The following is a 26,770-nucleotide window of genomic DNA, read 5'->3' as shown; positions in this document are numbered from 1 at the left end:
ATCATGCATTTGTCAAAATGTTGGCAGCACACAGGACTCTATGAACTATGTACCCAGAACAGGAGAAAAAGCTAAAAGGAAAGAGTTAATTAATTGGCTTTGAGGTGTTGGTTAAAAGATAGTTGGACTTAAAAAAAAAAAAAAAAAGATAGTTGGACTTGAGTTTGACAACTATATATATGAGGGACAAACAAATCCAAAAGTCACCTGAATAATCCAGGCCACATGATTTCATCTAAATTAGACCAGACAATTATGCTGAAAATAAGTTAACTAACTCTTTATTTGCCTGGTCTAAGGGAAATATGAGTAGAGAGAGATGGTAAAATAGATAACCCTGGAGCAAGGAAACACAAAGAGGGAGAACCCAGGTCTGCTTGCCAAAGACTCCACACTTGAACTGAAAGAATGACTGGTATTCCTATTAGAGGCACTTGTGAGAGAGGAGATGGAGCTGTGGAATGGGCAGGGTATGTTAGACAAGAACGTGTTCAGAGGTGAGACAAAGCACAGGGTAATTTCAAGAGGAAGCAACTTCTGTATTGGAAACATGAGGTACCAGAGGGTGTGGTGGGAAACAGGACTATGATCAGACCACGATCTCCTTTTGTTCCAGACTGAGGCAAGCACACTTCACCCATGTAGGCACCTTTACCTAGAGGAGTGATGTTATCAAACGTATGTTTTAGAAAGATCATGTCAAAGGCACTATGAGAGGTTTGATGTGGCAAAAATGGAGGCAGGGAAACAAGTTAAAAGGTTTCTGTAAGAAATGAGACTTTAGATAGGACAGTGGCAATGCAAGAAAGGGGGAAAGAATAAAAAGTACTTAAATCTGGGGGCACCCAGGTGACTCAGTCAGTTAAGTGTCTGACTCTTGATTTCAGCTCAGATCACAATCAGGGTCATGAGATCAAGCCCCATGTTGGGCTCCATGCTGGGTGTGGAGCCTGCTTGAGATTCTCTCTCTTCCTCTGACCCTCCTCCTCCCCACACATGCAGGGACTCTCCTGTCTCTCCTTCTCTCTCTCTCTCAAAAAAAAACTTTTTTAAGTACTTAAATCTAAATATTCATTTGATTTGAATTATTTGAAAAACTTCAGTCCACAATGTTAAGTGATTGATTAGATTTAAGGAACAAGGGAACAAAGAGGTTTTTAAGATGATCCTCAAATTTCTGGTGTGGGAAAATTAAGTGAATGGTAGTGTCAGGGTCAATAATAAAAACACAAGGGGGGGAAGTGGGCTTTAGAAAAAAGATGATAGGCTGACTTTGGTCATGTGTAGTTTATGATGTCTGTACTATTTACATGTGTGTTTTCTCGGTATACATTCAAAAATAGGGCCAATAATAAGAGTAAACTTTATTAAATCCCAGGCATTCTTCCAAGTACTTTCCTTATACAATTCATTTACTCTTATAACAACTCTATAAAAGACACTATTATTACTTCTATTTTGCAGATGAGAAAGTGAGTTTCAGAGAGGTTAAGTGACATGCCTGAGGTCACAGAGCAAAAGTGGGTTTCAGAGCCCATTTTCTTAATCTCTAAGATATCTAGCCAAACTCCTTCACTCTTCTAGTGAGTAATTGTGATTAATCCAAAGTCAGATAACTATCTAGTATTAGCTAGAATTAATTTTGGTAGTCTGGAAATTAAATGTAGGTCCCCTATGTAATTAGTAAGAATTCTACTTTTAAAATACACTTCCCTTTGAGTATTCAGTGAAAAACAAACTCATAATTCCCAACAAAAATTAAAATAATACATTTGATTAGCTTTAGAGGTTAGGGAATCAAGTAAAAAGAGTGAAAATGTATTCTATGTAACTACTATACATATCCATATGAGAAGATGCCATTAGTCTTTCTTTTTACACAGAGAAGGAAAGAAAAGACTGGTGTGCCACCAAGAGTGTGTCACATTGTGCTACCATATGTGGACCTCTGACTTTTTTTTTTTTCCTATTTCCCAAAGTTTTATTTTGGTTTGAGGTTAAACTTCCCTAGGCTCTGCATCTCAAGTATGCCAGTGGCAAACTACCTCACTCAAGGCACATGGCCGTTGAGTATCCAGGAGAACGCAGGAGAGCCACATGTTCCCTGGGCATGCTTACGGAGCAGTTTTGGGCCAATAGGAAAAAAAAGGAGAGCTTGCAGAAGGGAAAGATGCTCCATGCACCCTCAGACATGCACTCAGGATGCTGAGAGCTCGATGATCCTCTTCCATACCAACATGTAGGCCAAAATAGAATGCCTTTCATCCTCCATCACACTCTTAAAAACACCATTGGCAAAAACACAGAGAAGGTATCACACATTAACTGACCTTAAATCAATGTCAAAGAAACAAGAAGTTGATGCATAAAGAAATACAATTCACAAAAGAAAATGTGCAACGTTTTATAAGCTGTATACATTTCAACAAAAAAAGTTGGGGGCACAGATTTAGATATTTCGAGTTTTGAAAATATTTATTACAAGCAGATTCCCTTTCCCATATTAAAAGGAAAGCATATTACTGAAAATATTCAGAGGATGGAAACTAGGTTAATCCAATTCCCAAGTCCTCATCAAATAAAGTTATCAAAAAAGGAAAAGATAGTTTGGAACTTAAAATTAGGGAGGCCTATACACAATTTAGATGGGGAAAGAGAAAAACATAACAAAGTGAAAATGATCGTTTACACCTTACAGTCTTTAATTAAGCACATAAAACTGTACTATTTAATATATTTCCCCATGAACTTTTTGTGAAATTCAGATCGCAGTGTATCATTTACAAATCTTTTGTCTTTCTTCTGATCATCTACACCTTTTGCACAGTTCTTGAAAACAACATCATCATCCCACCTTCTTTTAACTTTGAAGTTGGCCTGAGGCTGGGATGGACCAGTGAGATTAAGGAGAGGGTTTCCACTCAAAATGTTTTCCATACGTATTCTTTCTTCTTCAGCTTTCTGTTCTTGTTCCTTCCTGGCCTGCTCTTCAGCTCTTTCTTTTTTAATTTTTTCTAGTTCTGCAAGAAGTGCTGCAGTGTCATCATCATCGCTCTCCTCTTCAAAATCTTCATCCTCATCTTCCTCATCTGTTAGAGGGTCATCTGCATCAAGGTTGGCAGCAGGAATCTGGTCTACCCAAGTCTTCTTTGACACCGACGAGGAGGTTGTATGTTCTCTTGTTGGACGGTCTCTGTTTTTTTCTCTTGCAGCAGCTCTCTCTCTCTCTTCCAGCTCCCTCCTGAAGTCACAGTTGCGAACCTCTTCAGGGGCATCCTGAGTAGTTTGTCTATATTTTATCTTTGTATGAGAAGATAGGTCTCTACTTGAATACTGCTTTGAGAGTTGGCTCAAATCACCTTCTCCTTTTCCTCTCCAACCTCTTGCAGGTTCAAAAGTTGGCCTAGCTGCTGTTGTCATCTTTTATGCTGCTACACTCCCGCGGCACACGTTGACCAAGGTCTAGTGCGACAGCCTCCGCAAATCACACAGACACCATGACGACTCTCACCTCCCCATCTCTGACTTATTTTGGTAAAAGTACCAGTTTTTAGTTCATTCAGTTTTTTCCTTAGCTTTATTGTCCATTACAGCTTTTGCTCAAGGGAGACCCCATCTACCCAGCTACATCCCCTTCTCCTTCCAGGTTACTATGATGCCAGGATGGACCCACTGCCACCAAGGCTCCCAGCCTAAGTCAACAGTTACCTGGGGAAGATGGTTTTTTAAAAGATAGCCTGAATGTCATTTTCAAACTGAAGAATCAATAGAAATTACACCTAGTTGAGGATTTTACTCTGTATAAAAAGTTTGGACAGAGAGGAATGGGTGAAAGAAGACCTGAGCCCTAGTCTTAGTTCTGCCCTTAACTAGGGGTATGACTTGGACTAATCACACAACCTCTCTGCATCTGCTTTATTTGCAAATTGAAGGCCTTGGATCAAATGATCTCCAAGTTCCCTTTCAGTTTTATAACTCCATGATTTTGCAAGATTCCAAGTAACTTCCTTATGTCCAGGCAAAGGGAGCCCCTGTCATGGCACCCATACTTTAGAGAGTCCCTAAGACTAAGTGGATGAGCCTAGCCGTGTACCAAGCAACTAGGACATCAGAATTCTCTGTGCAGTTGGCACTGAGCCAGCTTCCAGGGGCTGCCGTTGCAGAAGCTGAGATCTGAGCTTGTCAATGCAAGCTGAAGTATCCACTTGCTTGGATGGATATAGGGCAGGTGAGAGGGGGTACAAGCTGCTAACTGGCTATCTCTCCTACCACAAGCTGGCACCAAATTCTGAGGAGTCCACAACCTGGCCTTCCAAGTCATTATAATATTAATCAGTTAATGTAGGAGGATGAAACTTAATAGTTTATTAGTCTGATTACAACTTTTAAATATTTAGATATATGCTGGGTGCAATATAATTTGTACTGTTGTCCTGTGCCCTGAAAATATTAAAGATTGCCCTAGAGATTCACCTTCAGGAGTCTAACTCTTCAAGCTCTATAAGTTTCAGTTAAAACAGGTATAAATAATGACACAAGATATGGCTGAGAATGGTTTGGATGGGACATATGTACATTAATTTGGAGTTTAAAATGAATTGCCATTTTCCTTCTCTCAAAAATAAAAGATTAGGCCTATTCTTAAATGCTTTAAGGTCCCTCAATTATTGTATTGGCACTTATAGGCCACCATAAATCAGTTATTTGAACATCATAAATCTAACTTTAAAACAATAACCATTAATAACCATTAATTAATATTGAAAGTCTAGTTATATAATTTTCCCCTTTTTCCTCCTTTGGCACAGACAAAGAGAAAACAGAGTTTAGAGGGTGAAATCTGGGACTGCAGACATATGCTTCCATTAAACCACAGGGAATCTTAAGGGTCTCCAGGAGCTAAAATAAATTCGGTGGGCTTTTTTGTGCCACGTATCCAACCTAACTCCACCAAATGCTCAAGTTCATGTTCTCTTTCCAGCTTGCTTGCTCTCGCTCTCATTCTCACACTCTTTCTTGCTTTTATACTCTTTTCTACATAGAGTTCCTCTTTGAAACTCCTTAATGCTAATTGGTCTCTACACCGGATGCTGGCCCTCTACACACTAGCTACTCAAGAATCTTTCCTTTAGTAACTCTCAGCCTTGTTCTCCCCAACCATGTCCACCACCCCGTCACCAGTATTTCTTTTTTATTTTTCCTGGCCTATCTCCCAGTTCCCTGATCCCTGAATTGCATTCCCCAGAAATGTTAATTATATAAACCAGTGGGGGTCACATCCAAGAGTATTCAAGCGCTAAAAAGCACCTGATGTGATTTACATAGGGCACACTGAGAAATGCAACTTATTACAAAGGAATTTTTGTAGTCCAAATTTCAAGCACAGGAGAAAACAATGGGAAGATTGTGTGCGGCCTTCAGGTATCATTTCAGACACTTTGAATTACACAAGAAGAGAGTAATCTTAGTCAACATCAGTTCCATGCTTTATACTTATCAAAATAGGCTCAGATTCTTAATCTAAGACACTACTCACAACAACCCTACAGGTAGATTATATTTTTTTTCCATTTTACACGAGAAAAAACTGAGGCTTAAAGAAGATGACTCAGCAACGGAGACACTCAACCCAAGTTGTAAGCCTCCAAGCACTCCTTCAGTTACCCCTTAGGGTAACCCAACCAAGGGGCTTATGTTGGACTAAGGGCTGCACTGGACAAGGGGGCATTTGCTTGAAGTCTTAGTGTGTGACCTTACACTTTTTGCCATTGATCAACTGGGAATAAGGCAGTTTACTGGCCTGGGGATTTTTCTAAACCACTTTGGAGAACTGCTCCATTCTGAGTACTAGAAGGAATTGTACTTATATCTAAGGAACAGATTAGAAACTGAAAGCATGATGTCAGAGGCAAAGACCATTAAATTTACTACATCCTCAATGTATGAAATTAAGGATGCTTAGTAACATATAGTGGTGAAATCACCACATCCAGATTTTAAAAATAATAATACTATAGTTAAAACAAAAGCAAGTTCATTAAAAACTAATCATGTCCTTCTCCTTTATGTATTAAGATGAAAGCTGTGAGTGATGCTTTTAATTATAGTCCTGATGTTTTAGTTGCTGAGCAGTTTATTTAAAGTGACAGTATCACTTTCTTATTACATAATTACTACTACTGAACTTGCAATATAAACAAATATGAGACAATAATTCAAGGACAGCAGGAAAATTGATAGTACTCATCAGCTAATAATCTTAATGGGTTTATTGCAGATTGCTGATTCAGGCCTAATTTAGTTTGAGAGTTAACTAGAGGGAAAAGAGTCACAGGCTCACTTCTTTGGCAGGAACTGCACCTAAAGTCCTCGTGGTGTTAAAGACAAAAAAAGATTCAAGGGAAAATCAGTGTCCACGCTGAAAATCAGTATCAATACAATTTTCCTATTCTCTTTAAGCTTGCGTATATAACTCTGAATATCCAAAACCAATGCGAGGATGTGAAAAGCAAATAGGATTCTCATTAATTAATTCAAGGAGTATGGACTTAGTCCACAATGTTATGAGCTTTGTTATAAGTAGTAAATACCCCATCAAAAAAGGCATTAAAGAAAAAAGGCAAGAAGGCAGATTCTTACACTGAGGGAAAGACTTGGTCTCTACATAGTTTTGAAGGTCACTTCAACTTTAATGTTCTGTGATCTCAGACTCAGATCATAATCTATTAAATCCAATTCCACCTCTGTAGGTATTTACGAAAAAAGTAGTCTTACCTGGCTTGAAACATGCTAGACATTTTCCCATATGCTTTAAAAAAACATATTAGAAATACTCTATAAACTCTCTGACTTAGAATAAGGTATCTTGTATCACATACAAGGAAATTTTGTTGATAAAATTTTGGTAAGAGATGGTTAGAGCTAAGAAGCTGTCAGTCTCATGAAGCAAGGAGCTAGGAGTTTTACATATCATGTTCCTTTTATGAGGGTCCCCAGAGAAATCATATTGTATGCAAACTTCAGAAGGCATAGTCCTTGCTTACTGAACAACCCACAACTGAAGCTTCAAAGAGATCATCTGAACCTCATATATAACCCCATCCTAATATAAAGACAGACTTTTATATGTTCACAATGTTCACATGTACATTCAAAATAACCAATAATGAGTGAATAATGATTTTCAGCTGCAGGAGGTGATGATAGGCTTATTTTATTTTTCATTGTTTCTTTGAACCTAACAACAACTAAAGATGCTGGCGAATTACTTAATGCAAGATACATTATCCTATTCCAGCCCAGTAACTGCCATAAAAGCTCCCATATCTTCTGTGCTCAAGAGATATCTACTGAGAGTCCTCAATGTTCTAAGCCTTAGGCCTAGCAGACAGAAATGTTTCATTTCTCTGAACTGGGAGAGTGCACACTGAGGTTCACTCCAAAGTTAATAATAATGAGCACTGCAGCAGTTAAAAGTTAATATTTGGAAAGAATAACAATAATAACGAGATGCCACAGTTAATAACTGCAATAATGGTTATAAGGATTATAAATTGATAAATTGTAATAAATGGTTCAATAGTAAGTTAGAGCATAACTTTATGTTAAGAGTATTAAAGAAAGAGAAGTAAAAGTGTTTATACATATATCAGTAACTATAGATATGTGTGAAGTGCCAGAATTATCAACTATACCGATTTAAATAGGATTTTCTCGTTTATTTAGGAATGTGTCTCCAAGGAGAAAAATGTTTACGGTGGGTAGGACCAAATCAAATTTAAATCTAAATCAAATTTACCCTGGAGGGACCCACACTGACACACCAGAAGAAAATGTTTTGTCCTGGATATCTCAAATCCACCCTGACCATAGATCCTTTATCCTTGGGACACCTTTATGGCTCACTGGTTGAGCATTTGTCTTCAGTTCAGGGTGTGATCCAGGGGTCCCAGGATCAAGTCCCACATCAGGCTCCCCGCAGGGAACCTGCTTCTCCTTCTGCCTGTGTCTCTGCCTCTCTCTGTGTGCCTCTCATGAATAAATAAATTCTTTAAAAAAAAAAAAGATCCTTTATCCTTTGTCTTTCCTTATGAACAGTACCTATAATATGACCAATTGTGTGTTCAATTATCATATGTGATGGAGCAAGTTTAAAGACACCCAAGAAATTATAAATTCTATGTTTACAGAACCCTGGGGTAGTTTATATTCTTGGCACCAAGACATTAGGATGTTCTGGATTGACTTGGAGGCTAATGCTAATGGGCAAATGCAATGCCAAAAGATACCAAGATCCCACAAGAAGATGATCAGAACTTGAAAGCCAGTATCTCCAAATTAGGGATCAATTTTGTGTTTAGAGTTTCAATCTTCCCATTCTTTCAAGAAGACTTGACTCAAATGGGTTGTTATAGTAATGGGGGGAGAGCTGAACTGGAAGAGTGAATTACTTCACTCAATGAGTATCCAGCCAAGAGTCAGAGGGAAGTGAAATGCATAAATCTAATATTTTCAACCAATCCCAGTTCCATTGTTCCAAAAAAAAATAAGAATGCCCCTATGATTAAGGCCAATTTTACTGAGTGTTCAAGAGTAATTTTTACTATGCCGAAATTTTGTCTTACGCTCTGACTACAGAAGGCAAACTCTGTGTAAGATACTTTATCCACTATTTATACATTAACCAAAATTTCCTCCTTGAAGAAAATGTGAAAAGGTAAATTGTCTGTCCCCATGATGCCATGAGGTTAAGCAGTTTCCGAAGATGTAGTGAGCCAGGCCCTTCCTACTTTTCTTTATTACATTAGTCTAAGTTTACCTAATGCTAGTAGAAGTTTATTTAGATTTACTACAAAATTAAACATTACTTAAAGTCACCCTGCAGGCAAAAGATACAAACTAATATGTTAATAGCACCTTCCAGGGGACCTGACATGTTGTGACTATACAATAGGATGAGACACCATGTATCTTCTGAACTGCCAGAAGAATTTTAAGTTATGATGCAACACAGACTATGTATCTTTAATGTCAGGAAGTACCTGAGTAAACCTTTGTTCATTCTAAGTCTAGTGCTGTACTGAAACATTGATTTTCCTATTCAGACATTGGAGTTCTTATTCAAATATTTGATTGTTTTTTGTTTTTTTTTTTTTCATTTGGAAGACTGTTTAAAGACTGTGAGCTTCTTAAGGCCAGGGACTATATCTTGTTTACTGATATTTATTTCCCAGTTCCTGGTACATTATAAATGTTCCGTAAGTATGTAATGAATGAATGAACAGAATTATGGACTAAAAATTGAAAAAGAATTTTTTTGGGGGTAATTCTTAATTAATGAAAATCAAAGTTGCTTCCATTGCAGCAGATGGAAGTAATCACCTATGTATACTCACCAATCATTGATAATATAGTACATGTGTACAAAAGTGATGATGTGACAACAAAAATCGAAACAATGATTAATAAATTCTTCTAGTTTTGAATTTAGTGTCCTCTGACACTAAAGGTAGTTTGTCTTAAACTTCCTCTGGACTTCATATTACCAAAATAATTTTTTAATTTAACTTTGTTTCCTGAACATGCACCTGAACCTTAACGTGTACCGCCTTGTGACATTCTAATGTAGCTGTCTTGTATTGTCATTGATCTTGACCACTGATAATAAAAATGTTTTACACACATGTTTTATCCCTCCAGGAAACCTTACTTAGGACAGAATTCTGGGCAGTAGGTCTTTAACAAAACATTTGTTTAATGAAAATACAATGGGCATGGCCTGGGACTATGTGCATAATGGGTAAGAGAGCAGGCTGGAAGATAAACTTTTCAGAATCAGAACCCGGGTCATCTCTTAGCACCAAAATTGGTAATTTGCTTAACTTAACCTCTCTGAGATTCATTTTCCTCATGTATAAAAGATAATACACAAAAAGTATGTGTGAGGATTAAGTGGGATCGTCCATGTAGAGCACTTCAAATAAAGCACATGATGGGACCCTATTATGCTAGGGGCTGCTGTAAGTGTTTTGCTTATATTAATTTGAACAAACACAACAATTAATGTTACACATAATAAATGATAGCTATTATTAGCTATTTTTATTAGGTTGGGTGTATAAAATTACCAATATTTCATCATTTTGACCTGCAAAAGCAACAATTCAGTGGTGTGATCTGATATATTCTATGAACTTAATACACATAAACAATTTGGTCAAATCAGTCTGTTAAATCATAAAATAGGAGAAGTGGGTAAACTATTTGTACAATCAAATCTAAAAATATTACTCCATTAGTAATAATCTCTGCGTGTTATAAGCTGGGCTTTATAGTATATTTGCATCCCTGGTTTCAGGACACAAGCAGGAAAGGCAATTTGGAAGAGCTGAAATTAGGAAAGGAAGAAACCTGAATACTCCACCCCAGCACATTTTTTCTACACTTTTCTGATTCTCCACCCACATCTAACTGCCCACTGTTCACGCTCAAGGCTAACTTTGTCTATTTGGGCAGAGTCGGTGGATGTCTATGGGAAGTGATTTCAGGGAAATTTTGAAAAGATAAGTATCTTAAAATGCCCAAAATCCAAAGCAGAATTTATCATCATCTTGGGGTCAGAAATGATAGTCCCAGAGAATTCCTAACAAATTTGCAAACATATTACCTGAATGAGCTCATGCTTAGCTCATTTAGTACCCACTAAATAGGGTCTCGGCTTAATTAACAGACTGCTGATGGAATAGGTGAGAGAATACATGTGTTGTGATGAGGCAAGTGATGGAAAAGGTTAAAATACACACAGTGGAGCAAGAGAGCAGGAGGCTTGGATTAAAGACTCAGGATGTCTAAGAACTAAAGTGGGGAAGAAAACTAAAAATAAATGATCCTAACATACCTGGTTTAACAGTATCTCCCCACGCTCTCCCTAATCCTCTATACTACGGATCAGTGATAACACCTTCCACACTTCCTGCCCTCCCACTGTGCTCCTATTCTTTGGCTGGTCTAAAATCAGGCTTTCCTCAAACTGAGATTATCTCAAACTGCCTTTTTCTGCCTAATATAAAGTGACTGCTTTCATCTGAGCATCTGCAAAATCAATTTTCCTCACCCTTCACTTTGGAATGCATGTTTAAATATAGCTCCAGTAGCTGTTGTGCTTAACAACATCAGTGAATTGCACTCCAATTTAACTTTTTCAAATAACCATCGATATCTGTAAGGATTCTTAGTCCCATCTTAAATAGAGTCCCTGAGTTGAATAGTCACTTAAAAAAAAAAAAATAAGAAACAAGTATTCTTTGAACTTTAAACAGTTTTAAATGAACTGAATCCTTATTGGGAGTTGTGTTTTGTTTTGTTTTTGTTTTTGTTTTTAATGAACTGAACACAAGCATTAACACAGAAACAGTTGGTTGCTAATCATTAGCTGGTGAAAACTATATTACATGGCTAATGGAAACAGTAGGGGGACATGGGAGAAATAAGAACTGTGTGTTGGCAACAGCATTGTATCTGTAGGTAGCTCCAAGTTACCAAGTAGGCCTGTGTTACTATAAACAATACAGAAGCAAAAGAGTTATTATAACATCTTTTCAGCCTCTTGAGAATTTACCGTATGAGACATTTCAAGCCTGTGAAGGCCAGTAAGGAGTAGCTTTGGCATTACTGAGGAATTCACTGATATAAACCTTGTTGGCATGTTTAGCAGATCAGTGACCAATGATAGCAATAGCAATTCCATACATTTGTATGATTATCTATCAACCTCCTTTAATCTTGACAACAAACCTAAGAAATGGGCATTATAAATGAGGTTCAAAGAGATTGGTAAGGGACCTGCCAAGGTTGCACAGGTAATAAATGATAGAGGTCAAATTTTATTTAATATTACTCAATGAACTTTTATTGACTTCCCTCCCTGTGCAACTCTGTGCTAAGCACTGAGGACACCAGAAAATAAGTCACAGTACCTGCTTTCAGGGAATGAAGAACCTGCTGCAGACAACAGGTGGTTATTCATTCACTCAGCAACTTCCAATTGTTGAGGGTCTTCTATGTGTCTAGTATGATTGGAGTACTGAGAAATGAGCAACGCACAAAAGAGACAAGGTTCCTGCTACCCTGGAGGGTGCATTTTACTAAAGCCAGAAAAGTGAGTTAAAATAAACAACACAAAGTTTACATATTCTATGACTCCAACTATGGGATATTCTGGAAAAGACAAAACTATAGAGAAATTTTTTAAAAATCACTTGTTGCCAGGAGTTTGGAGGAAAATAAGGAAGGGAGGGATGAAAAGAGGATTTTTAGGTCAGTGAAAATATTCTGTATAATACTGTATTGGTGGATATATGACATTACATATATATCAAAACCTATATTGCTGTACAAGACAAACAGTGAACCCTAATGTAAACTAAGAAATTTAGCTAATGTATCAATATTGGTTGAACTGTAACTTGTATACTAATGCAAAACACTAACAGTAAGAGAAACTGGGTGATAGGAGGGAAAAGGGGTATATGGGCCTCTCTGTATTATCTCAATTTCATATAAATCTGAAACTACTCTAAAAAAATAAAGCCTATTATTTAAATTAATTAACTAAACAAGGCAATTTATTGAGTGTAACCAAACTCAATAAAATGAAGTGATATCACAGAGCCAAGAGGGTGCTATAATGGATCAAAGAAGGCCTCTCTGAGGAGATGACATTTTAACAGAGGCTTAAAGTGAAAAAAAACTAAACATCATGGCAGCAATTGATTGGTTGGGAGAACCCAGGGAACTTACTTCTCATCCTGAGGCTGGACTTGTATAGCAAGCCATCTCTTTTCACTTAGATTTTACATTTATTCAGAGTGGCTTTGGGGGAAGCTAATGGAGAATACAGGGGAATTCAGAAGCAAGCCACATTTTGGAGCAGCCTTGAAAAAGAAATAAACTGTGTGTGTTTGAGAAACAAATAGAAATCTATGGAATTGAGGGAATCTGGTACAAAATGACAGAGGAACCAGCTATATCATGTAGGTCCTTGACTGGCACAATAAGAAGTTTGGATTTTATTTCACTGAAAGGAAAAGTTAATGGAGGATTTTCAGCTAGAAGTGACAGTATCTGTTTGACTTTTTTTTTTTTTTTGGCTGGGTACAGTATACTTTATTGATGGTACATGATAAGGTAAGGTTCCTCAAACCCCTCCCCTTCTTCAGGGGGACTAGGTGGAAATTGTGGAGTATGTTGGAGGATGAGTTACAGCAAGAGAACTCCCCAGCAGGTGAGGGCCTCTCTCTTTCTCTTGATCTAGCTGGAGCTGGTGGTCGAGGGTATCTCACTCCTTGGAGCCCATGTGGATCATAAGGTCTACCACCTGTTGCTATAGTCAAATTCATTGTCATATCAGGAAAGTGGTCATTGACAAAGTGGTCATTGACAGCAATGCCAGCCCCATCATCGAAGGTAGAAGAGTGTCACTGTTAAAGTTACAGGAGACAACCTGGTCCTTAGTGTAGTCCAGGATGCCCTTGACGGGGCCCTCTGATGCCTACTTCACCATCTTCTTGATGTCATCATATTTGGCAGCTTTCTCCAGGTGGCAGGTCGGATTCACAACTGACACATCAGTGGTGGGGACATGGAAGGCCATGCCAGTAAGCTTCCTATTCAGCTCAGGGAAGATCTTATTCACAGCCTTGGACGCTCACAGTAGAAGCAAGGATAATGTTCTGAGCAGCCCCTCAGCCATCATATCACAGCTTTCCAGAGGGGCTGCTCGTGGTGTTCTGAGAGGCCGTGATGGCAGACACTGTGGTCCTGAGTCCCTCCATGAGGCCAAAGCTGTCATGGATGACCTAGGCCAGAGGGGTCAAGCAGTTGGTGGTGCAGGAGGCACTGCTGACAATCTTAAGGGAATTGTCATACTTATGGTTCACATCCATCACAAACATGGGGGCATCAGGAGAAGGGGCAGAGATGATGACCCTCTTTGCCCCATGCTTCAAGTGAGCCCCAGCCTTCTTCATTGTGGTAAAGACTCCAGTGTACTTCACAACATACTCAGCACCAGCATCATTCCATTTGATGTTGGCAGAATCTTGCCCCCGAAAGATGGAGATGGGATTTCCAATGATGATAAGTTTCCCATTCTCAGCCTTGACTATGCCATGGAATTTGCTGTGGGTGGAATCACACTAAAACATGTAGACCATGTAGTTGAGGCCAAAGAAAACAGTCGTTGATGGCCACTTGCTAGAGTTAAAAGCAGCCCTGAGGACCAGGTACCCCAATACAGTCAAATCCATTTACTCTCACCTCCACCATCACATCTTGGGAAAGCGGTTGGCCCTGCACCAGAAGATGTGGCTGTCTGTCAAATGGGGAAGAGCAGAGAGCCTGTTTTACGTTATGAAAGAACTGTGGCCACTGTATGGAAAATGGATTGAAAGAAAGCCAGAGTAAAAGCAGACACACCAGTTTAGAGGTGAGAGAGAAAAGTTTTGGGATATATTTAGGCTACAAAACTAATAGGCTGTTAATTAGATGAACAAGATGAGAACAAGAGGAAAATCAAGGTGATGCCTAGATTTTTGGATGGAGCAGTTGAGTCATTGATGCTGCTATCAGGGCTGGGAAGACCAAGAGATAAAAAGTTTTAGTGGCAACAAGGGTAAAATCAAGAATTCTGTTAAGGTTTGAGATGTGAAAAAAGAATTAAAAATATACTTGTGCTAAGTACCACTAAGATCAGGGTATATTCTAAAAAATGTGAAAACACAGAGTAAGGAGAGACTAAATCTGTGAGAGGAAAGAAGGGCAGCTAAAGTTTCAGAGAGGATGTGAAGTTTAGCTTGTGTATCTAAAAACAATGAAGAAATGGCCAATAGGTGAGAATGACATTTGAGGCAGAAGGAACAGCACATGTGCAAAGGCAGGAGGTACAAAAATACGGTTTGTAGCAAGCTTCATCCACTGCTCCAAAGCTATCTTTGAGGTCAGCCTGAGGTTTCTAAGGCACAGTAAGGTAGTGAGAAAAATATGCAGCAGTAAATACATGACCATGTTAGAGGAGGAGACTGAGATTGAGAAGACAAGGAGAATATTCAATATATAATTAGAAACCCTGAGTTCCAGACCCAACTCTGCCACTAAGAAGTCAGGCAAGCTATTTCACTTCTCTGGGCTTATGTTTCATCAGTAAAGTAAGACCATAAAGGTAAGTTATTCCTAAGGCAATCTTCATTCTGGAAATCTATAAAACTATGGTTAGTAGTCCTCTTGTACTTACATTACAAACACATATTTATACATATATAAATAAAATGTTTATATTTTTATTTATATACACATACAAATATAAATAAATCATCTTCATTTCAAAAAGTATTTGAGACAACCTAAAGAAACACATACTGTTGTATAATAAAGAATTTGTCTCATCTTGGACCCTGGTTTCTAGGAAATAATCTCAAAATCCTTGGAATTTCCTGGGTGATGGCAGTGACTTTGTTATTTACGTATCCCTTGTGTCATATCTGATGTGTACTAAGATAACTCAGGAAAGGGGTTAGTCACTGGAAACACCGAACAAAGGATTAGAGAATTGGGTCTCTGAACCAGCCCAACCTCCAAGGAGGAGAGGGGGCCTAAAAATTAAGTTCAAACATATGGCCAGTGATGCAATTAATCATGCCTATGTCATGAAACTCCAATAAAAACTCTGAACACCGACTCTCAGATAAGTTTCCTGGTTGGTGAGCACATCAATGTGTAGGGCAGGTGATGCACTCTGCTTCCACCCCAGACCTCATCCTAATTGTCTCATCATTTGTCTGGTCCTGATTGATAGACTTTATAACAAACCAATCATAAGTACAGTACTTTCCTAAATTCTGTAAGTCATTATAGCAAATTATCAGACCTGAGACAGTCATAGAAATCCCCAAATTTGTAACCAGTTAGTCAAAAATATGGGTGGTCTGTGGACTTCTGAAACTGTCACTGGCATCAGAAGTGAGAGTAGTTTTTTTGGGAATTACGTCCTTAACTTGTAAAGCCTGTGCTAACTCCATGCAGTTGGCATCAGAATTGCACCATAGCAATGCAATAACAGAAATGAAATAAATATATGTTACAGCCAGGAGAAATAAGGGTACAAAAATTAAAGTGACAAAAATTATTACTCATATCCTAAGAATGAATTCCAAGGCCTATTCATAGGGATTTCAGACTTAGCATGGTATGATACTAAGAAAATGAGTTTAAAGCCACCCTTAGAGGACTCACATCCCTTCTGTACTGTCTATCATCTGAGTGACCACAGGCAAGTCTATGAGCCTCTATTTCTTTATCTGTAAAATGGAGATAAAAATAAAGCCTATATCATGGAATTGTTGTAGAAATTAAGTCAGTCAGTGCATAAAAGGTATTGAAGACAGTATCTGACATATAAGATACACATGATTAGTACAGGTCACTGTCAACACATCAAAGTACAATTGAATGAAACTGATTATTTTCTTTAAAAATATGCAGTCCAGATGTGAAACTATCTAACAGTCTATCACAGCACTGTCCAATTAAACTTCAGCAGTGATCATAATGTTCTATATCTAATGTTGTCCAATACAAAAATAACTAGACACATGTGGCTATTTATCACTTAAAATATGGGCATTTTGACTGAGAAACTGAATTTTTATTTTATTTAACTTTTAACTTATTTAAATAGCCACATGAAACTAGTGGCTGCCATGTATTGTACAACAGAGAAGACAAGGATATATTGGACTGGCCACATGCCCTTCAAGTGCTCTTTCATGAACAATGCTCCTCACAGTCAAACTTTGGGCAAGGACTGGGAAGGTGAGAGTTCAAGTCCGTTTAATTCTAAGTTACAAGTTAAAGCAAGAATCATGTGTTCAATGTGCATCAAAGAAAAAAGTAGGTTTAACATTTTGTTATTAAATCAAGAAGCCTATCAACAATAACCAAACTATGGAAAGAGCCCAGATGTCCATTAACTGATGAATGGATAAAGAAGATGTGCTATCTATACACAATAGAATATTACCCAGCCATCAAAAAGAATGAAATCTTGCCATTTGCAATAACGTGGATGGAGTGAGAGTTATGATGCTAAGTGAAATAAGTTAGAGAAAGACAAGCACTATATGATCAGTAGAATTACTGATTTACTGAATTACTGAATTTACTGATTTACTGATTTTACTGAATTACTATGTAGAATTTAAGAAATAAAACAGATGAACATATGGTGGGGTAGGAGAAAGAAACAAACCATAAGAGACTGTTAGAGAACAAATTGAGGGTTGATGGAGGAGGGTGGGTGGGGGCTGCACTAGATGGATGATTGGTATTAAGGAGGGCAGTTGTTTATGATGAGTACTGGGTGCTGTATGTGATGAATCACTGAATTCTACTTTTTTTTAAAAAGATTTTATTTTGTTTATTTATGTATTTATGTATTTATGTATTTATGTGTTTATTTAATAGGGAGAGAGAGAGCACAAGCAGGGGAGTGGCAGGCAGAGAGAGAGGGAAAAGCAGACTCTGGGCTGAGCAAGGAGCCTGATGCCGGGCTCTATCCCAGGATCCTGGGATCATGACCTAAGCCAAAGGCAGATGAGCCAACCAGGTGCCCCTGAATTCTACTTCTAAAACCAATATCAGGGATCCCTGGGTGGCGCAGCGGTTTGGCGCCTGCCTTTGGCCCAGGGCGCGATCCTGGAGACCCGGGATCGAATCCCACATCAGGCTCCTGGTGCATGGAGCCTGCTTCTCCCTCTGCCTGTGTCTCTGCCTCTCTCTCTCTCTCTGTAACTATCATAAATAAATAAAAAAAAATAAATAAAAAAAATAAAATAAAACCAATATCACACTGTGTTAACTAACTAGAATTTAAATAAAAATTTGAAGAAAAATAATCAAATCAAATCAAAATAAAGTCAAGAAGCCTACCCATCAAGTCAGAGCCAGAGAAAAGCCCACTGACTCCACATGGAGATGGGCCAAGGTAATATTTGCAAGAATAAGATTTTCCTCATATAACAATCCAGAGTTCACTACAATTTATATAATAAGAAGAGTCCTCAAAGGTCTACCTACTTTATCAGGTTGTATTGAGAATTAAAAGAGAAAAGATATATAGCAGCTTGGCACATTGCCTTGCACAGCAACTGTTTAATCAATTTTAGTTTTATCATCATCATCAGAATTGTTCTATGTCACAAAATATGTCTGTAATAACTGCAACTTGAAAATTATATAAGGAGTATTAATAATCTCGGCATAGGGCCCTTATAATATTGAATTGCAAAAAGTGTTAATTACTGATGAGCCCTTCAAGATAAGCTAGTAATAAGCAAACAAGTTATTACCAGGCTTTTCGATTTTGACCAATTAAATGCTGCAGAACCTCTGCCAAAACTGATGGCTTGGGTTTTGAAGTAACTAATTTAAAGTAAAGTAATTGTATCCAAAGACCAATGCCTATAGATGATACTATAAATCTAAGGAGCATCATCAGCATTTAGGCAAAGGCTTATCTGTCTGTTCTCTATAGCAGGGAAGCATGGATTTAACTTATCCAGGAATAATATCAAGTCATTAATATACACATTAAGGAGGAGAATCTAAAACATATTATAATTGTCTCCCTTGAAATTATCTAATCTGTCAAGAAACTGTCTCTAATGATCTGGAATCTGGAAAGTAGTGTTGCAAGTCTCATATAAGTATCAGTAGCCAGGAACCAATTCTTGTACATAAGCCAAAGGCTGATGGAAGGCCAATAAATTCAGCATTTTCACAGTTCCTGAGAAACTTATTCACAAACTGATGAAGCTCTTATAATGTTGGTCAATAAGGCAAGAGCTATGCCTAAAACCCAATACTCCTCAAAAAAGATATTGTCCTGAGAAATCTAGAGTTGCAATTTACCAAAAAGGAAATAGGCTTACCTTTAAATGGAATAATTTAGAGGGAAAAGAATGCATTTTTTATATCACCCTATGTATAATTCTAGGCATTTGTTTACTCATAGGTAACAGAAATAACAAATAGACAATGATCTAAGGCCATCATGGAGAGCAGTGCTGAATATTCAAAGGCCAAATGGCCTTTACCTGGTGCTTTATTTAATGAGAAATTATTATTGAGAACCAGACTTAGGTCTTCAATTTCAAGGCAGTTGATGCTGGCAATTTTGCCCAGCATCACTCTTCTATGAACACTAAAAAATAAAGTAAAAATCGTATGATTTTCATCTCTGGTGACTTAGCTACTAAAAGGAAATACTGGCGGCTTCAAAGTATGCTTACACTAGTTCTGGAATTACAGTAAGATTAAAGGGAAATAGTACAATAGCAGAGGATGGCTGAAATTGGTCCCTTTGCATACCACAAACTATACATAATAATTTAAATAAATTGGTTATGCAACAGTAAAAGACACTACAAGATCAAACGGGTATCAATTAGGAATATTTTAGGCTACAAGAAGAAAACATGACTATGTTTTCTTAAAAACTTTATAGACATTTCTTAATGACCTGAGCCAAAGGCAGATGCCTAACCAATTGAGCCACTGAATTCAGGTGCCCCTGAATTCTACTTCTAAAACCAATATCACACTGTGTGTTAACTAACTAGAATTTAAATAAATTAAATTCTTACAATGAACAGAGTAATCTTTAAATTAAATTATGGCATCAAAAAGACTATGAATAACAACCAGTTTAAGTTTTTTTGTTTGTTTGTTTGTTTATATAGGCTTTTTGTGTGGAAAGAGAGAGATGAGGGCACTGGTCAAATGGAAAACATATTCAATAATTGCAGCAGTTAAGATGGTGGCTTAAATATTAGGAACTGATTTTTCCTCTTAAGTCAAGAGGCATGCAGTTGTTGGTTCTGATGTAGTTAGCTCCAGGGCCTCTGAATTCTCTTGATATTTCCCTTATGCACCCAGGTTGCCTGCCTGTTCAGGTCACATTCCAGCCTAAAGAAAATAAAAGGAAGAGGTGGCACCTATTGAAGAGTCCAACTCTAGACTAAAATCCTGTATGTGATCACTCAGGCCTGACTACAGGCATTATAAGACTTTGCTTGATGGGCCTCACAGCTTGAAGCTGCCTTCCCCTTCCCAGACATGGTACATAGCCAATGCACTGTGATTCTCTGAAGAGAGTTACAGCCAAGGATTCGCCCAATCTCCACCCCACCCCACCTGGGCTACCATACTGATCCATATCTGCATACACATATCAGCAGCCTTTGATAAGGCACTTCTGAGGCAAGACTTCATTACCCCGGGGCCTTACTAAAACATTTGCTCCACTCTGGCTCAGTACTTCTCTGCTCTTTATCTTTTCCGCTCTCTCTCTACCAGACCCCTCAGATCCATTAAAAAGTCAAGAACCTTTTATTTCAGGCTTCACAGCAATAAAACATTTCCCTCATTTGTGCTACATCCACATGACCCTTGCCTGGTGCTGCTCCATGAGGGAAAAAAAAAAGAAAAAGAAACACTAGGGAACTGGTGACACTTTTTCCCTCTTGCTTGCAGTGTCACAATAAATAAATAAAGGTTTGATTGTAACTTTCAGTTTGACTCACATTCCTGACTGACCAACCTTAACACCAAGCAGCTCAACATCTACATCAGGGAAACAAACCTGCCCAGAGACCATACAGCAGATTTCAACCTCTTATTGACCTTCACGGAGATACACATGGCTGTTCTTAGGTGAACAATGTATACAAAGAGAAAGGGGTTGCTCACCCAACCATCAGTGCCTGTTACAATTTAGAAATTAGCTCTGTGAGGAAAATACAGGTTAAGGAGCTCATAAAAGAGATGTGTGCTCTGAGCAAGAAGGAGATGGTTTCATAAAAGATTAAACTGTGCTCTGAAAGAGAAGATTTGTAGATGAGAAGGCATGACAGATGGAATAAATCTAATAAGGAAAGGTTTTAAGGCAGGAAAGCATGCCTGGGACAGAGAAAGGAACATCCTATTCTTCTGAAAAGGAATGAATGGAGAAAGAATTTCTTGATTCAGGAGATAGAACACACTTACTTCCCAAAATGATGAGGAGCATGCCACTCTAATGGGAGAATCTTTAACGTCTAGTGCTGGCAAGTAAACTACGAAATGTCTATTAAAAATATGCTATTGTCTATCCAAACATGTCAATAAGTATTGGTGACAAACAAATCACCTTAATACACACAGATTATACTCTCCAGAGAAAGCAAGTAAAAAGTGCCTTGTGCAACAAAAGGAAGAAAGCACAATTCTGCAACCATCTCTGCTTTTAACTCCCACTGAGATCCACAGGGTATCCATTCATGGATATGAAGCATATGGCCCTGAAAATATAAGCCCCTGTTCTTACAATGAACAGAGTAATCTTTAAATTAAAACATGGCATCAAAAAGCCTCTGAATAACAACCAGTTTAAGTCCACGGTTTCTTTCCATTTATATAGGCTTTTTGTGTGGAAAGAGAGATGAGGGCACTGGTCAAATGGAAAACATATTCAATAATTGCAGCAGATAAGATCAAAGCAATATTTTCTCTATATTCCCTAAGAGGCATGTTTCTCCTGTTCCTTGTTAATTGGCAGTGACGGTCTAAACAAACAGTGGAAATAAAACCAGCAAGTTGGGTTCTTTCATGTCTCTTGTTATACCTCCTATGGAGTAACAGACAGTTGGACACTGAAAAGCTCCAGGACCAAGATCTTTCCTGTTATGTCCAAGTGAGCAACACCAGAAAGAAATCTGTAGTGAAAGCTCTCCTTCAAAATAGTTCCCAATAGTCCCATTTTGAAAGTAGATACTTTTTCTTCCCTGACCCCAATTGGTAATTATATTGCTGCTTATTAATCTATCTGACTGTTCCTGAATATTAAAATGTGGGATTGTATGATCATGCAACTATGCTGGACATGGAAGGAGATAACAAACTGTAAAGTCTTCTAAAACTGTAACCTTCTAAAAGTCAAGAGGACAATGCCTCAAAAAAAAAGGAGACATTTTAATTAATACACTTCCCTGTGGCTTTGCCTTTCTTCTTGTGTGCTCAGCTGGAGTAATCAGAGGAAAACCTGAAGGGAGCTTCCCCAGAAGCCTCACTCAGCCCCTTCCAGCTGAGTCTCACTCTATGTTGGCAACTGTCTCCACTGAGGAAGAGACTTGGCATGATTTGTAATGTACATCTGCTCTGAGGAATAATCCCTCCTGAGAACCACCAGGAAGTAGCCTATTCAAAAAGCCAAAAATTAAAACCCTACTCACTTTAAAAGGAAGAAACGAGCAACAATCACTTAAGAAAGATTCTTCCTAAGCTACTTGCATATGCTACTTGCAACTTCCTCTTTAGAGATTTCCCCTTCTTTAGAAGTTTTTTAAAGTATAATTTATAATACTATAAAATTCACCCATTTGGAACATGCAGATCAGATTAATAAATTCATACACTTCTGTAACTATCATCAGACTCAAGGCTGAGAACACTTTCAGCACCTCCAAAAATTCCCTTGTAACCATTTGCCATAAATAATTCTTACAATGAACAGAGTAATATTTAAATTAAAACATGGCATCAAAAAGGCTCTGAGTAAGAAGCCTTTATTATTTATTATTATTATTATTATTTAATGAATAAAATAATTCATTACTCTGTTCATACTCCCAGCTCTAGGCAACCTGCTTTCTATTTCTATAGTTTTGCCTATTCTCTAAATTTCATATGAATGCAACCATACAACATATATTTTTTGGTTTGTGTGACTTCTTTCACTTACCATGTTTTCAAAGTTAATTCATGTTGTATAAGTAGTTCACTTCTTTTTATTGCTGAGTAGTATTCCATTGTATTAGGTATTTTGTTTATCTAATCCACAGCTGGTGGACATTTGTTTCCAAATACTTAGAGATATTAGAGTAACATGAACATTCAGATAGAAGTCTTTGTGTGGACTTATTTCAATTATCATGGGCAGATACTGTATCTAGAAAATAAATTGCTGGGTCACATGGTTCATATCTGTTCACCTTTTCAAGAAATGGTCAGGCAGTTTTTTAAAGTAGTTGTATCATTTTCCATTTTTATCAGTAAGGTATGAGAGTTCCAGTTTCTTTGTAACCTCAGTAACACTTAGTATTCTCAGTCTTTTTTGATTGCATATGTTCTAATAAGTGTGTAGTGGTTTCTCATTTGGGCTTTAATTTGCATTTCCCTAATGACTAAAAATGTTGAACATCTTTTCATGTGTTTATTTATTATTCATAGATCTTTTTTGGTGATCTATTCAAAATCTTACCCATTTTTTAAATTGGGTTGTATGCCTTCAGAAATAAGAGACTTTTTTCATATTCTGGAAGTCTTTTACCAGATATATAATCTGCAAATATTTACTCCCATTTTTTGGTCTTTTTCTCTTTATTTTATTAATGCCGTCATTTGTAGAATTTTATCTTTTATGTTTGTATTTTGAGTTTTCTAAGAAATCCAAGATCACAATTATTTTCTTCCCTGTTTAATTCTAGAAGTATGATACTTTCAGCTCTGATATTTAGATCTATGATCCATTTTGAGAACTATGTGTATGGTGTAAGTAACAGCTGACACTTGTTTGTTTATTAATTTGCATATGGATACCCAGTTGTTCCAGCACTATTTGTTGGAAAAAACTCATTTATTCCACTAAATTATTTTTTTAAGATTGTATTTATTTATTCATAAGAGACACAGAGAGGCAGAGACATAGGCAGAAGTAGGCTCCCCTCGGGGCCTCAGGACTCCCCTCAGGACCCCAGGATCATGACCTAAGCCAAAGGCAGACATTCAACCACTGAGCCACTCAGGTGCCCTTCCACTAGTTACCTTGCAAGTTTGTCAAAAATGAAGTGACTATAAATAGAAATCTATTTCTGGATCTTTTGTTCTATTCACTGATCTGTAGTTTATAATACCAATATCACAATGTCTGGATTACTGTAGCTTTATAGTAAGCTTTGAAAATTAGATACCATATGTCTTCAACATTGTCCTTCTTTTCAAAATTGTTTTACTTTGCATTTCCATTTAAATTTTAGGATCCATGTGTAAATTTCTATAAAAATACTGCCAGGAATTTCATAGGGATTCTGATGAATCTATAGATCAATTTGAGAAGAATTGCCAATTTAACTAAACTAAGTTTTCTAATCCATGAACATAGTATATCTCTCCACTTACTTAGGTCTTCATTAATTTCTCTCAGTAATGTTTTGTAGTCTTCAGCAGAATTTTTAACTTTTTTGTTGAATCTATGCATAATTATTTTATTTCTTTTTGTTCCATAATTAACAATATTGTTTTTAATTTTTTGATTACTAATTGCTAATAGATAAAAAATAATTGATTTTTGTATAGTGATCTTATACTTTGTTACATTGTCAAACTTGACTATTAATCTAACAGCTTCTTGACAGATTCTTTAAGATGTCCTTCATACAAGTCATATTGTCTGTGAATAAATATAATCCTACTTTTTACCTTCTATATGTCTTTAATTTCTAATTCTCAGCTTATTGCATTGAGTAGAATCTCCAGTGCAATGTTGAATAAAATTGCTAAGAATAGACATTCCTGTCTCCTTTCAAACCTTAGGGACAGAAAGCATTCAAGCTTTTAATATTAAGCATAATGTTAGCTATAGCCCTTTATCAAGATGAGTAAATTCTCATCTATTTTTAATTCGTTGAGAACTTTCACAATAAATGTATGTTGCTTATTTTCAATTTTTTACATATTTTTATTTTATTTTATTTATTTATTCATGAGAGACACAAAGAGAGAGAGAGGCGGAGACACAGGCAGAGGGAGAAGCAGGCTCCATCTGATATGGGACTCGACCCTGGGACTCCAGGATCACGCGCCGGGCCAAAGGCAGGTGCTAAATCACTGGGCCACCCAGGGATCCCTATCCTTTATTCTATTAATAGAGTGTATTGCACAAATTGATTTTTTTAAATTTTTATTTATTTATGATAGTCACAGAGAGAGAGAGAGAGAGAGGCAGAGACATAGGCAGAGGGAGAAGCAGGCTCCATGTACCGGGAGCCCGATGTGGGATTTGATCCTGGGTCTCCAGGATCACGCCCTGGGCCAAAGGCAGGCGCCAAACCGCTGCGCCACCCAGGGATCCCCACAAATTGATTTTTGATTATAAGTCAACCTTATAATGCAAAGAACTTAGAAATCACCACTCTATTCTAATGACAAGCACTAAAATGCTGAAGAAAAAAAAACCCTGAAAGGTAAAAACTCTTCTTAGATTTATCAGAGAAGTGAAGCCACAGGACAAACTGCCACCCCAAAAGTTGGAGAGACAGTGAGGGGGAAACAAAGAATCATGGCTTACTAACGCAGAAATACAAGAAAATTCTGCAGGGACCAGTGATGATATAGGAAAACCTGTACAATAGCTGATAACTGTTGTAAATTCAATATAGACAAATCTGAGAGATTAAAAACTCCAGAGGGACCCAGTCATCATGGGCCCCACATATTATGAATTTTCCCTCCAGAAGTTCCAGGTTCTCACTATGAATATTGGAGAAAAATCACCTATGCTTCTGGCAGGGGGAGAGGAAAAGGAACCATTTTGAAATACAAGTCATTCTGTTCTTATTAACAAAACTTGTCCTCAGGAGAAACAATTTTACCAGAATCTAACCTGCTGAGGATGAACCAGAGTCTCACCTACCCAGGGAAGGATAGTACCAAACTCTAGTTCCTTCTAGCCATCCTGTCCCACCCAAGGAGTGGGCGGGGGGCGGGGGGGGGACACTAAGAAGCTCTGGAGAAGTTCACACTCACAACATACTGAGACCTAATCTGTGGATGGTGAACAATTTCCCTGTCCCCACATCTGATCACTATATTATTAAAACCTTTCTTATCACAGTTCCTTTTACCCAATAGATCATGTCCACTTTCACAAAAAATTAAAAGGCATGTTAAAAGGCAAAAAGCATAGTTTGAATATATTGAAAAAGCACCAAAACCAGAGGTCAGATATAGCAAGAACATTGGGATTATCAGACCAAGATTTTTTTTAACTATGATTAACATACTAAAGGCTTTAATGAAAAAAGGAGGCAAATGCAAGAATAGATGGATAATGAAAGCAAAGAGATGGAAATTCTAAGAAAGAAGAAAAAAAGGAATGCTAAAGATCAAAGAACACTGTAACAGAAATAAATGCTTGACACAGCTGAAAAATCTCTCAGCTTAAAAATAGGACAAAAGAAACCTCCAAAACTGAGCAGCAAAGAGAAAAAAAGACTGGAACAAAACAGAATATCCAAGAACTATAGGGCAACTATAAGAAGTATAACATTCACATAAGGAAATAACTGAAGGAGAAGAAAATATTAAATCAACCTTGCATTCCCTATTATAAACATGATTTAGTCAAGGTGATAATCCTTTTTATATGTTGCTAGACTCAGTTACTAATATTTTGTTAAGGAGCATTGTTTCCATGTTCATAAAAGATATTGGTCCATAGTTTTCTTTTTCTGTGATGTCTTTGGTCTGGCTTTGGTATCAGGGTAACAGTGGCTTTGTGAATTGAGTTGGGAAGAAGTTTTGTTGGATCTATTTTCTGAACGAGTTTGTATAAAATTAGTATTATATTTTCCTTAAATATTTTATAGAATCCCCCAATTAAACCACCTAGACCTGGGCTCTT

At 37.4% G+C, this 26,770-nt stretch overlaps 1 long non-coding RNA gene and 1 pseudogene across 27 annotated transcripts in view; both read right to left on the bottom strand.

Annotated features, from left to right (window-relative positions):
* LOC140609928 (uncharacterized) overlaps nucleotides 1–26,770 on the bottom strand; it is a 618,500-nt gene that overhangs the window by 500,018 nt on the left and 91,712 nt on the right. The window lies entirely within an intron of this gene.
* LOC140609923 (spliceosome-associated protein CWC15 homolog pseudogene) lies at nucleotides 2,380–4,214 on the bottom strand (annotated as a pseudogene).

Source organism: Canis lupus, chromosome 19, assembly GCF_048164855.1.
Source record: "Canis lupus baileyi chromosome 19, mCanLup2.hap1, whole genome shotgun sequence".
NCBI classification, from domain to species: domain Eukaryota; kingdom Metazoa; phylum Chordata; class Mammalia; order Carnivora; family Canidae; genus Canis; species Canis lupus.
Note: the sequence above shows the minus strand (reverse complement) of the source record. Positions and strands in the feature narration are given on the sequence as shown.